This window comes from Palaemon carinicauda, chromosome 6 (genome assembly GCF_036898095.1).
Source record: "Palaemon carinicauda isolate YSFRI2023 chromosome 6, ASM3689809v2, whole genome shotgun sequence".
NCBI classification, from domain to species: domain Eukaryota; kingdom Metazoa; phylum Arthropoda; class Malacostraca; order Decapoda; family Palaemonidae; genus Palaemon; species Palaemon carinicauda.
In genome coordinates this window covers 16,037,215-16,050,448 of record NC_090730.1, presented here as the reverse complement: position 1 = coordinate 16,050,448, position 13,234 = coordinate 16,037,215, and the positions used below count along the sequence as shown (strand labels likewise).

The 13,234-nt window shown below is 38.9% G+C and overlaps 1 protein-coding gene and 1 long non-coding RNA gene across 3 annotated transcripts in view; one reads left to right on the top strand and one right to left on the bottom strand.

Moving 5' to 3' along the window:
• LOC137642448 (uncharacterized) overlaps positions 1 to 4,524 on the top strand; it is a 167,979-nt gene extending 163,455 nt beyond the window's left edge. The window contains exons 2-3 of the long non-coding RNA XR_011044788.1: positions 1,069 to 1,231; positions 1,863 to 4,524. This is a non-coding gene — a long non-coding RNA (uncharacterized lncRNA). The remainder of the gene's footprint in view (positions 1 to 1,068; positions 1,232 to 1,862) is intronic.
• LOC137642446 (chymotrypsinogen B-like) overlaps positions 1 to 13,234 on the bottom strand; it is a 155,098-nt gene that overhangs the window by 96,933 nt on the left and 44,931 nt on the right. The gene's annotated exons all lie outside the window — the stretch shown is intronic.

Sequence of the window (13,234 nt, the reverse complement as noted above, 5' to 3'; positions counted from 1 at the left end):
AAAGATGCAGGCAAGGAGGCGATTGGGTCCCTTGCTGTCAATCCCACGAAACGTTGTAGACCACTTACCAACCACAGGGCTCCTCTTCCGTGCCTGACCAGGAAGATGGAACTCGAGGATGATATCCATCTCATTTGAAGCCTACCTGGAGGGACCTCTCCTAATACACGTGTAAGTGTACAAAATACTTTCGTTAGTATTTATTGTCATACAAGAATTACACTTTATTATGCAGCATTTGATGTTCATACCATTTCATTCCTGACAGAGACTACTTTTGGGAGATGGATCAGCCTTGCCTCATCACGAGCCTGTTCCAAGCTCACTTACTGGTGCAATGACTCAAAAGTTTTTCTCACGTGAATCAGAAGTGTGCCCTTGCCTATTTTTGAGCCACCTAAACTTCAACTTCATTCACCTTTCACCTTGATCTTTGCACCCTATGGATAGTATTAGGTTTTTCAGAGGGGAAGGGTTACTGCTTAACTTTGAAGACACTTCCTCCCTCCTAAGGAAGACTCCCCATTAAATGACTGAAGTTTGTATCCGTGTAGGAATCTACTAAAAATTTATATTTTTCTAAGCTATACAGACCCCGAGTCATTTACCAAAGGTTCCACCTCAGCCGTCCCACAAGTCTCTAACCAGAGGAGTGATGTGAAGACACGTGGTGAGCAACCTCTTGCTTGTTCCTTGCCCATGCGCTGGGTTTTCCCAGCATGAAGCAAGACACAATCGACAATTTTTTTATCAGCTGGTCATAGAAAAGATGATTAGCAGTAAACCTATTAAATGACTCAGGTTTGTATAGCTAGGAAAAAAACAAATTGTAACAAATTTTTAGTTTTTCACTAACCAAATGATGACATGGATAAAATGAAAATATTAGGTTAAAAAACTAAGGATAAATTTGTCTCATGTTTAGAGACCTAATTTTTAATGTTGGTAAAAACATTATGTAATATTCAAGCAAAAAGCAAAGATATTGCTTGTAGGATCCATAATTAAAACATTTGGCAAGATTAACCAGTGATGTTTATCATTCCTAAAGATCACATCTTATTTCAGACTGAAATGTGAACTAAGGATTAAACCTGCAGAACAACATTGAAACGCTCATCTACGAGGTTGCTTCTTACACACATCGGGAAAAGTCCCTACAGTTAGGCCCTCTGCTGCTGCTGTTCAACTGAAGTTAGGACTTTCTTTGGAGATTCACAGCTTTTGCATGGTATGAGAATATTTAGAAAAGACTGTAATCATCCCATGGAGTTATTTAGTTGTATAATTTACATGTTTATGAATTGATTCATTTTGAGGCTGATATAAAATTTAATTTTTTAGATGTTTGAATGTAAGAAATATACTTTTCTGTAAGCTGGTTGACTCTTTTGTGTCATTTTCCTTAATGTTTAATGCAATATAAAAATAGGTTGGTATTGGACAAGAGCAGGTTAGATATGATCATATTCTCCATGTCCTATTATTCTTGATAACATTCCATTTTCTTAGCTTTAACTGAAATTGGTTATAACTAAGCCAACGTAAAAATAACTTAACTTCATCCTTTGCTGGTTGAAATTTATTTACTAAACAAAATTATTGTCCTGTTTATTGCAATTCAGTTTGTTTGTACATTAAGTTTTTGTTAGACAAGTAAGTTTCCAGAAAGTCAGTTTTGGAACTGCCAATATGCAGCATTAAGCTAAGAGAGTCTGTTCCATTTGTTGCTCCTCTTAATAATAGGAAACCTAGGTGTAAGATGTTTGGGACCTTGTTAAAAGTTAACGAAAGTTATTTCAATACTGTACAAGGGATTTTAATTTAATATGTAATTGCCTTTTATATTTTTTTCCTTTCAGAAAATCTAAGGGATATTAGAAGGATCTTCTAAACTTCTCCAGTCTTCAGTTACCACTTCAACTTCTTTCAGTTAAATAATCTTCATACAGTATTGTGAACTTTGTAGAATAGGCTTATAAAATAAAGACAAAGCCTTTTTTTACCTCAAATTTCTATGATTATAGTTAACCCTTTTACCCCCAGGCTATTTGGAACTTTCCAGCCTTTAACCCCCAGGCATTTTTTTTTCAAGCACATTATGCAATATATATTTTTTAAATTGCTTTAACAGCCTTAATTTTTGTCATAGAGAAGTCAGATTGGTCTCATTATTTTGGAAAATGCCTGAAGTTTCTCATAAAATTATAAAAAAAATATGCAAAAAAATTGTAAATAGCAGTTTTTTGCAAGGACGTACCAGTACGTCCATGGGGGTAAAGGGATGAGTTTTGTGCGACATACCAGTACGTCCATTGGGGGTAAAAGGGTCAAGTAAAGTTTGTGATAGATATGCCAGTTTATTACCTTAAATATAGTGGATTATCCATTTAAATACTGTAGGCAAATACTGTAGATAATTTTGTCAACATGTGGTTAAATAGTCTTTGAAATGGTTTTTCCATGTCAAATATTGATGAATAGACTTTGAGAAAAAGTTCATTTCAACCTTGGATTTAATGGATCATCATTTATTTATTGGAACATTGTGCATAATTTACTTTAATTTATAGGAAGCAATTTCTACATGTCCAACACATTGAATGAGAATTTGGGACAGCAATGATTTTTTTTTCTGTAGGTGTCGTTGCTGCCTTCTTAAGTCGAGATGTGCTGCGTTACCCTGCTCCATGGCAGTGACTCCATTGTTAACACACTTTTTCAAGATCTCCGTTGCTATACTGGGTTTTCAGGTCAGATGAGGAGTTTTGCATTTCTTTAAGGCTGACTTTCCTCAATCTTTGTATCTCTTTTTAAGGACATATTTTATTTTGTATAAAAAAATTTTGAGAGACATTCCTCAAGTAGACAGATCACATGAAGCCACAATAGTTGGCATGTGGCGGCCATGAATCTTGTGCTTGTGCCAGTATTTGTTCCCGAATCTGCAATTGTAGAATCCAATCTTTTCAGATTAGGCTCATAAATCTCCATATACAGGAAATTTAAAAATGTTTCAGTTGCTGGAAATGGTGTCGTTAGTCTCTTGGGGCTTGTGCAACATAGAGAAGAGTTGAGATACATACTGCTTTATATATACTATGAAAAAAAAGATCAACAGTCTACCAAAAGCATGTGAAAGTTTATTTCATCCAGTAGATCTTCGTCAACCTGGGTAGTCGGGAGATCAATGCCTTCAAGATATTTAGAAAATACAGTAGCATCAACTGTAGTTAGGAATCATTAACTGCAAAGACAGGTATATTCTAATTTTCCAAGACTTTTTTCTTGTATTCTTCTTGAACTATGTGCCCTATATATTGAAGAGATGGTATCTATAATGTGTTGCATTGACTTAGGATGTGGGCCAAAGTGTCAGCATCATCAGCAAATTGCAGGTCAACCAATTGTCAAGCTGTTTTTTTTTTATGGGCATATATCAGATACTGAGCAAGTTACCATCTATTTGGACCCAGACTTTTTCTCGAAGTTTTTGCTGCAATAGTCATTATTGAGATGAAATGATTGAAAAGTACAGAGACTAGGACATGGCCCTAGTTCACTTCCATTTTTACTGAGAAGGATGAGTATTCTAAGCCACTAATACTGACTCAGCTTCCATGATGCAATAAAATGGAATGAGAGAACTGAAGTATTTAAAGACATATGCTAGAAACTATATTGAAGTGTATTCCATAGGAGCTCGCAGGGCATGTCACTGTGTCAAATGCCTTGGTAAAATCAATAAAGAACACTGTATGTCTGTATATTGCTCTCATTTCTCCTGTATTTTCCTCAGAGTAATAATCAGGTTGATGTCACAATTTTAGGTAAACAAGAGTATAATTGGCTATTATATTAACAACTGTAAATAGAAGGAAAATACCTCATGTGTAGTTGCATTTGTCGTTTGAATTACTATTGAGGCAATCCTGGAGTTAGGTATTTACTTTCCCCTCCTTAGGGCACATATGATCCTGGACAGTTGCTTTTTGAAAAGGTAATCGCCAGCGTTTGAAAATTTCTCTAGAGAGATCTTAGAGACTGCAGCTTTTTAAATAAGGTGTGTGTTTGTGGTACCTCTAACCCTGGTTATTTCGCCATTGTAGCAATTACCACTCTGAAACATGAAAATCTCGGTAATGAAAAATCAAAGGTGAAAACTAATAAGACCTGTGGAGTACTCTAAAGTAATGTCCTTATCAGATTGTGGGCACTTCTCTCTAATTACTTGGCAATGATATGATCATTGTAATTAATCTCTCAGAACCTAAATTTGGCTGGTGGTTCACTTGTAAGGCTGAAGGCCAACTTTAGTTTGCCTATTTGCCTGAAAAAATCTGTTGTATGAAATGGGGTCTGGCTATGAGACAATTTAGGCGTTTGTGTCACTTGGTTGCTTTTGGAAGGACTATGTGTGTCTTGATGTAATTGTGTTGCTGTAACAGTGAAGAAGGATTCTTAATTTTGAATAGCTTAATACAACTGATTGGAAAGCTTAAATGCAATAAAGTTTACTAAATAGTCTTGTTTCAGTTTTATGATAGTCCTGTAAATATATTTGTCCTTCAAGACATCTGAAAATAAAAATCATAATCCATACTTATCAAATAGATTTTGTAAACAAACTAATCATGTATATTACTGTTAATGGAAATAGCACCAAAAACTTAAGAATGTAGATTTACAAAGTTGTGAGATAAGTTTGAAAGTAAAAACAATAAGTAAGCAATTAAAGAGCTAAGAAATTATGTAGACAAAGTTATCCTGTGTCTAAGCTGTTGATGGAAATGGCACTAGAGATCAAGATTGTATATTTAAAAAGTTTTAAAATAAAATGTTAGATAAAAGTAATACAATTAGGTAATTAAATAGCTAAGCTCTTAGTGCTAAAATGGGCCATCTGGTAAAGTATATTCATATTTTATTTTTGGATAAAAATAAAAAAAAAAATAATGTAGAACCAAATTAGATTAATAGTGTTCTTGAAATATTCACAACTAATTGTTATAAAACTGCTATAAATCCAACATAATACCGTAATCGGTGTTGTATTGCAGTTGAGTAAATTTTTTAAAAAGTAAACCACAAAAGAAATCCAATGAAGTTAGATCGATAGATTTGCGAAAAAACTAAATGATGGTATGAAATAAATGCTTAACTTCCTGCATATTAATAGCTTAATCATAAACAACGAACAAGCTATGTAAAATCTGTCTGAAATCAGTTGAAATTAAATCAAAGCTGTCAAGGTCCATTTAAAAAAAATTCAACTAAATCTTATTTTCAGCAACAAATTTAGATGCTTTTTTTCTGAAGGTGTTGCGTTGCTAATTTCTGACTTTCTAGCTAATGAAAATATTTAAGTTACTTTAGTTTATATTAAAATGCGACTCTATTCATGCCACCTTCATTGACATTTTGGCGTCATACTTGAAGTTAAAGTTGTCTGGTTTCAGTTCCAGTTTCATCAGAATAGATGCTCACCAGAACGTCAGCCGGACAAGCCCAACCCCCCCAAACTGTGTTGCCCAACCACAGCAGTGGCCTCCCCAGTAAACAGCTTAAACTCACGGGCGGGGATCGATCTGCTGCCAGGCAAATGCTAGGCGAACACGTTACCACTGTACTAGCCAGGAGGCTTGACTACAAAGTGCAGTAGAGTGCTGGGTATTAGCCATATGATGCCATTCTTTGTGATATTAAAATAGTATTGTTGAATTTTTATAACATTTTTAAGAATTAATAGAATCAAAGAATAAGTACAATTTTCTTTCAAAGTCCAAGTAAAAGAAGTCAGCTAGAGACTAGAGTAGGCCTAATACCACAATGGCTAGATGCTCGAGAATGCCAATTGGATTCGTTTTCTATGAGGTTGAAATCAATTCCATAATCTATAATGAGATTTAAACAAGATACTTAAGAAAGTCTCAAGAAAACCAAAAGCAGGATGTCTAATTATAGACTTCAACTCTGAAGAGTTTCAGCATATCACAGTATTCATAAAGTAAAAGTAATATATGGATCTTTTAGTAATTATGCACCACCTCTGATTCTGAATTCCAGTGATAAAACTCTTAGAGAGGTTCACGGCAGATTTCACAATACATTCTCTGTTAAGGTAGTATTGTATAAGTGTAAACAGTCGCATCCATAGAGGGAATCGTAATCTCAGGTCTGACCCAATGGTAACCCTACCTAACCCAGCAGAAAGTCCTGTGGATAACTCGTTTTCTCTAACTCACCTTGTTTTATTAAACTGAAGAGAAAATCGGATTACAAGTGGTAAATAACATGGAAAGTAAGGACTTTTCCCATCAGTTGTCAGGTCTAAGGCTAGGATAACGACAGGTCCGAATAGAAGCACTTTCCACTAATAAAATTCACTGCACAATTTATCACTAAAAAATTTGCACTTTACTCTTTGGCACAAAGATAGTTTCATAATTACCTGAAAGACAAAGTATACTCTCTCAAAGGAAATGAACTCCGTAGGGAGAGACTTATAATTCTGTCACTGGACAATTGTTTGAATGGGAAAGCAAAAGTACCGAATCCCATATAAATGTAACAAAATATTAAATATAAAAAATTACCTTAATAGATATAATATTTATACATTAAAATAAACCCTTAAATTAAGGGGTTCCAATAAAAGATGAATCACTCGCATCATTGGAACATCTACAAATAATATACAAACAATTTAGTATCCCGAAAACCACCAAAGCAACAACGATACATAGAATCGTGCGCTACGACGAATGTAAAGAATACTGCATCGTATAAAATAAACTGAAGTGTAACTTCCTTTAATCTCTGACTAAGGAAAAATACTGAAAGGACCAATTAATTGCAAAATAAAATGTTCCTTTTATAAAGTACAATTAAAAACTTGAGAAGTAAAAAGAAAGTACTATTCATAAAATTGCTACAATATATGTAACATCGTAACAGTACTGATTACTGCGTAACAAAAATAAACTGAACGGTAGTTAATCTTTGCAAACAGATCAAAGATTATCTAAAGAAAAATATTAAAAGGATAAAATTTTCTCAAAAGAATTCCTTTAATTTAACTTATAACTTAAAACTCTAAAAGCAAAATCACTTATATTCTTAAAAGGCAAGACAGACTTTTAGCCTACGGAAGAAGCTGTGACGTTATCTATGGACGAAATGTTTACATTTCGCCCCTATGTTTTCGTGAGGTTTAAAATAGGTTGAAAAACCTTCCAACCCTACCTTTTAAGTTAAAATACGTGATCACAGATCAAATAAAACAAATATGCGAAAGCCCAAACTCAAAAACGTTAATACATCACCAAATAACGTTCAAACAGAGTAAGAAAACAAGAGAGAATTTCCAATAGTTTAGCCAGCTATGGCGGCAGAAAAAATCTGGATTGGTTGAGGATATTTCTACCTGTGGTACCGCGAGGGCGCTGGGGTACACCTGGTTTATATGCGCTAAGCTGCGCAAGAGATTTTGAATTTTCTGCCGAGGCGTCGGGGACTTAGGCTATTATATAACCAGCGGGTAAGTTTTATATTTAAAATTTCTGTGTTCGCTGTTCGGATGCCCCAAAACCCTGGTCTCAGACAACGGACCTCAATACATGGGAGCAGCCATGAGGGACTTCACAAAAGCCTGGGGTATTGAGCCATCACATCAAGCCCACATTATCCTCAGTCCAATGGCCTCGCAGAACATGCAGTCGGAATATGCAAGGCGATCATCAAAAAATGCCTTGAGACTAAGTGGTGATATGCATACTGCATTACAGTACTCCCCTTACGGGCCACCCCGATCGACAATAAGACGACCAGCCCCGCAGAGCTCATGTTTGGTCGCAATGTGACCACTGACCTACCAGGCCAATACGAACCGCATCTCGCACACATCACGACCCGCAACCACCTCCAGGACCCCCTAGGACCAAATTGGACACAATGGCACTTCACAGACCTCTAACCCGAACAACCAGTCCAAATATTCGACAAGGCCAGCCACACATGGGTGCCAGGCAGAGTGGTGCATAAGTCAGAAGAAGCCCAATCATACATTGTGGAAGCCCAAAACGGAGCATGCCTCAGGAGGAACCAGTCCCACATCCGTCCGACACCGCTCGTGACAAACACAGAACCGTCCAACACCCGGCAGCAGGCTTCAACATCATCAGCGCAGCCTCCACTGCGACCTGCCGATATATCGCTGCCGCCACCTAGTGAGACCGAAATAACCCACCAAACACCCGCAACTAGTGATAGCACTGCAGATCCGACAGCGGTGTATACATGGATGCAGAGGACAAAGCTTAAATTAAATGATGATAAAACAGAATGTATGTTTTTTGGCACAAAGGTGGCTTTGAAGAATTACCAGCTATTTCAAAGTATAAAAATTGGTGACACTGATGTTAGGATTGTGCCTGTTGTGAAAAATTTGGGTGTACTGATAGATTGTAATTTGTCAATGAGGGATCAAATAGTGAACACAGTGAAAGTGTGTAACTATCACCTGAGAAACATGACAAATTCGTAGGTAATTTGTATTTTTCCTAACTATACAAACCTTAGCTATTTAATAGGGGTTAATACTTTCGGCGTAGCTGAAATGACAAGCCATTAGAATTTTAACAAGGGTTTACTACTCCACTGCTAGTTAGGGGGGGGGGGGGGTAGGAAGGGTAGCTTGCTACCCCCCCCCCCTCTCACACACCTGTGCTTGAGCTCACTTGCTTAGAGGTAGGACTTCAAGGGGGATAGAGCTGACGGGCAAGTTTGATTGAATAGCTAAGGTTTGTATAGTTAGGAAAAATATTTTAATTATAAAATAAATTTTTGAATATACTTACCCGGTGAATATATAATAGCTGCTGCTCCAGCGGCTCGACAGAAAAACACACAAAAACTCGCGAGCGTTCGCTATGAAGGTTGCAGGTGTGCCCACCAGCGCCAACTATCGGCCAGATACCGCATATGCATGTAAACAAGCCTCAATTCTTCTCGTCCCGCTGCGTCTCTATTGGGGAGGAAGGGAGGGCCTTTAATTTATATATTCACCGGGTAAGTATATTCAAAAATTTATTTTATAATTAAAATATCATTTTTAAATATTTAACTTAGCCGGTGAATATATAATAGCTGATTCACACCCAAGGTGGTGGGTAGAGACCAGAGTTAATTAAGTTTACAGCGTATATGCTTAGAGTTTTTGACAGTTATAATATAACAAAACCCAAATATATAGGTACTTGGAAAGGAAGTTGATTTAGACGATTACTCTGCCTTGTAAATCTGTCTTCCTCACGAAGCCCAGCGATCCTCTTAGGATGCTGAAAGACTCCCAGGAGCTGAAGTATCAAGGGCTGCAACCCATACAACAGGACCTCATCAAACCCCTAATCTGGGCGCTCTCAAGAAATGACTTTGACCACCCGCCAAATCAACCAGGATGCGAAAGGCTTCTTAGCCTTCCGTACAACCCAAAAAACAATATTAAAAACATTTCAAGAGACAGATTAAAAAGGATATTGGAATTAGGGTAATGTAGTGGTAGAACCCTCACCCACTACTGCACTCGCTGCAACGAATGGACCCAGTGTGTAGCAGTCCTCGTAAAGAGTCTGGACATCTTTTAAGTAAAATGACGCGAATACTGACTTGCTTCTCCAAAAAGTCGCGTCCATAATACTTTGCAGAGATCTATTTTGCTTGAAGGCCACGGAGGTTGCTATAGCTCTTACTTCGTGCGTCTTAACCTTAAGCAAACATCGGTCTTTCTCATTCAAGTGAGAATGAGCTTCTCGTATTAAAAATCTGATAAAATATGACAAAGCATTCTTTGACATAGGCAATGATGGTTTCTTAACTGAGCACCATAATGCCTCAGATCTACCTCGTAAGGACTTAGTACGAGCTAAGTAGAACTTAAGAGCTTTAACTGGACATAACACTCTTTCCAGTTCGTTGCCTACGATCTCTGATAAGCAAGGAATATCAAAAGATTTAGGCCAAGGACGAGAAGGCAGTTCATTTTTGGCCAGGAAACCAAGTTGAAGTGAACAAGTGGCTTTTTCTGTAGAAAAGCCGATGTTCTTACTGAAGGCATGAAGTTCACTGACCCTTTTAGCCGAAGCCAAGCACACTAGGAAAAGTGTCTTCAGGGTGAGATCCTTCAGGGAGGCTGAATGTAATGGCTCAAACCTGTCTCACATGAGGAACCTTAGGACCACGTCTAAGTTCCATCCAGGAGTTGCCAAACGACGTTCCTTAGAGGTCTCGAAAGACTTAAGGAGATCTTGGAGATCTTTATTGTTGGAAAGATCTAAGCCTCTATGACGAAAGACCGAAGCCAACATGCTCCTGTAGCCCTTAATCGTGGGAGCTGAGAGGGAGCGAACATTTCTCAGATGTAAAAGAAAATCTGCGATTTGGGCTACAGAGGTACTGGACGAGGACACAGATGCTGACTTGCACCAGTCTCGAAAGACTTCCCACTTCGACTGGTATACTCTAATGGTAGAAGCTCTCCTCACTCTTGCAATCGCACTGGCTGCCTCCTTCGAAAAGCCTCGAGCTCTTGAGAGTCTCTCGATAGTCTGAAGGCAGTCAGACGAAGAGCGGGGAGGCTTTGATGGACATTCTTTACGTGGGGCTGACGTAATAGATCTACCCTTAGAGGAAGACTTCTTGGAAAGTCTACCAGCCATCGAAGTACCTCGGTGAACCACTCTCTCGCGGGCCAGAGGGGAGCAACCAACGTCAACCTTGTCCCTTCGTGAGATGCGAACTTCTGCAGTACCTTGTTGACAATCTTGAATGGTGGGAATGCATATAAGTCCAGATGAGACCAATCTAGGAGAAATGCGTCTATGTGTATTGCTTCTGGGTCTGGGACTGGAGAGCAATAGATTGGAAGCCTCTTGGTCATCGAGGTGGCAAAGAGGTCTATGGTGGGTTGACCCCAAGTCGCCCAAAGACTCTTGCACACGTCCTTGTGGAGGGTCCATTCCGTGGGAATTACCTGACCCCTCCGACTGAGACCGTCTGCCAAGACGTTCAAGTCGCCCTGGATAAATAACAGGGAGATGCCTCGATTTCTTGACCAAATGAGCAGGTCCCTTGCGATCTCGTACAGCGTGAGGGAGTGTGTGCCTCCTTGCTTGGAGATGTACGCCAAAGCTGTGGTATTGTCGGAGTTGACCTCTACCACTTTGTTTCGAAGGAGACTTTCGAATTTCATCAAGGCCAAGTGGACTGCCAAAAGCTCCTTGCCGTTGATGTGCATGCTCCTCTGACTTGAGGTCCACAGACCTGAGTATTCCCGACCGTCCAGGGTCGCACCCCAACCCAAATCCGACGCATCTGAGAACAACACGTGGTTTGGGTTCTGAACTGCTAGGGATAGTCCCTCTCTCAGACTGATATTGCTGTTCCACCATTTCAGGCATGCTTTTACTGGTTCGGAGACCGGGATTGATACCGTCTCTAACGTCTTGTCCTTGTTCCAGTGAAAGGCTAGATGGAACTGGAGAGGCCGAAGGTGCAGTCTTCCTAGCGAGACAAACTGCTCCAGGGATGATAGAGTTCCTACGAGACTCATCCAATTCCTGACTGAGCACCGTTCTCTCTTCAGCATTAGTTGGACTTTGAGCAGGGCTTGATCTATTCGGGTGGCAGACGGAAAAGCCCGAAAAACTGGACTGCGAATCTCCATCCCTAAATATAGAATAGTTTGGGATGGAATCAGCTGGGACTTTTCTAGGTTGACCAAAAGTCCCAATTCCTTGGTCAGATCCAACGTCCAATGAAGATCCTGCAGACAGCGATGACTGGACGAAGCCCTGAGAAGCCAGTCGTCCAAGTACAGGGAGGCTCGGATTCCCGATAAATGGAGGAATTTTGCCACATTCCTCATGAGCCTCGTAAACACGAGAGGAGCAGGACTGAGGCCAAACCACAGGGCCCGAAACTGGTATACCACATTCCTGAAAACAAACCTCAGAAACGGTTGGGAATCTGGGTGTATAGGAATGTGGAAGTACGCATCTCGTAGGTCGAGAGAGACCATCCAGTCTCCCTTTCTGACCGCTGCTAAGACTGACTTCGTGGTCTCCATAATGAACTTTGTTTTTTCAATATTAAACTTACCCGATGATCATATAGCTGTCAGCTCTGCTGCCCGACAGAAAAACCTACGGGCGGAATATGCCAGCGATCGCTATACAGGTGGGGGTGTACATCAACAGCGCCATCTATCAAGTAGGTACTCAAGTACTCGATGTCAACACAGAACCAATTTTCTCTCTGTCGTGCCACTGGCAAGACCTACTAAATACGCTGTTACTAACTGGATTTGTTTTCACAACGATTTGGTGAAGTACACTATTCCAGTTTTGAGCTTTCGCTATGCAGGGGTTTTATCTTCATTTCAAAACTTGAACTCGTTTTGGATAGATTTAATTATGGTGACAAAGAGAGTATGGACTCTCTTTCACTTTTAAATGGCCGATCCTTCCCTTAGACGGAAGTGTGTTTAGGTTTTTAGTAATTTTGCTTAACACGTTATAGATCTATATATTTTATATCTCTCCGCCTTTATAGGCCTCTTCGATTAACTTTCCATTTATTATAAACATATAAAAATAAATTTTTATGTTTGTTTATATGCGACCTTTCCTGATAGTAGGCGGTCCTAACTTGGAACCGAAGTTAATTAACATTTAGCCCGTTATATCGTATTTAACCTTTAAAGAATTTAATACTTTTTAAATTTTAATGTTTTATGAAAGAATTTCTTTGATAGTCTCGTACTGTTTTCAAAGATGAACTAACGTTTAGTTTTTTAGTCTACGCAGTTGTTGACGTTCAGGACGTTCAACATGCGCTCTATCGTTACGATAGAGAGTGTATCACGGTTTCACTTTGCAGTAAGAGTAAACCGATTCTGGCGTTTCGTTCATTCTTTCTTAGCTTAAATGGTTTAAATTCTAAATTAAAGGATCTTTTTATTTGGAAAACCTTTCAGTTTTTTCCTTTAGCAAATAACATGTTTTAACGATATATAATTGGGCTCTTCTCTCAGGTGCGAAATCAAGAGAGAAAGAGAGAGAGAGATAGAGACGGAGGGAGAGAGAGGAGAATAAACGTTTCGTTCAAGCGGGTAACGTTGTTCTCGTTTTTTACTCTCCTCCCTAGTCGCTGTAGGGGAAGAAGGTAAAACGTTTCT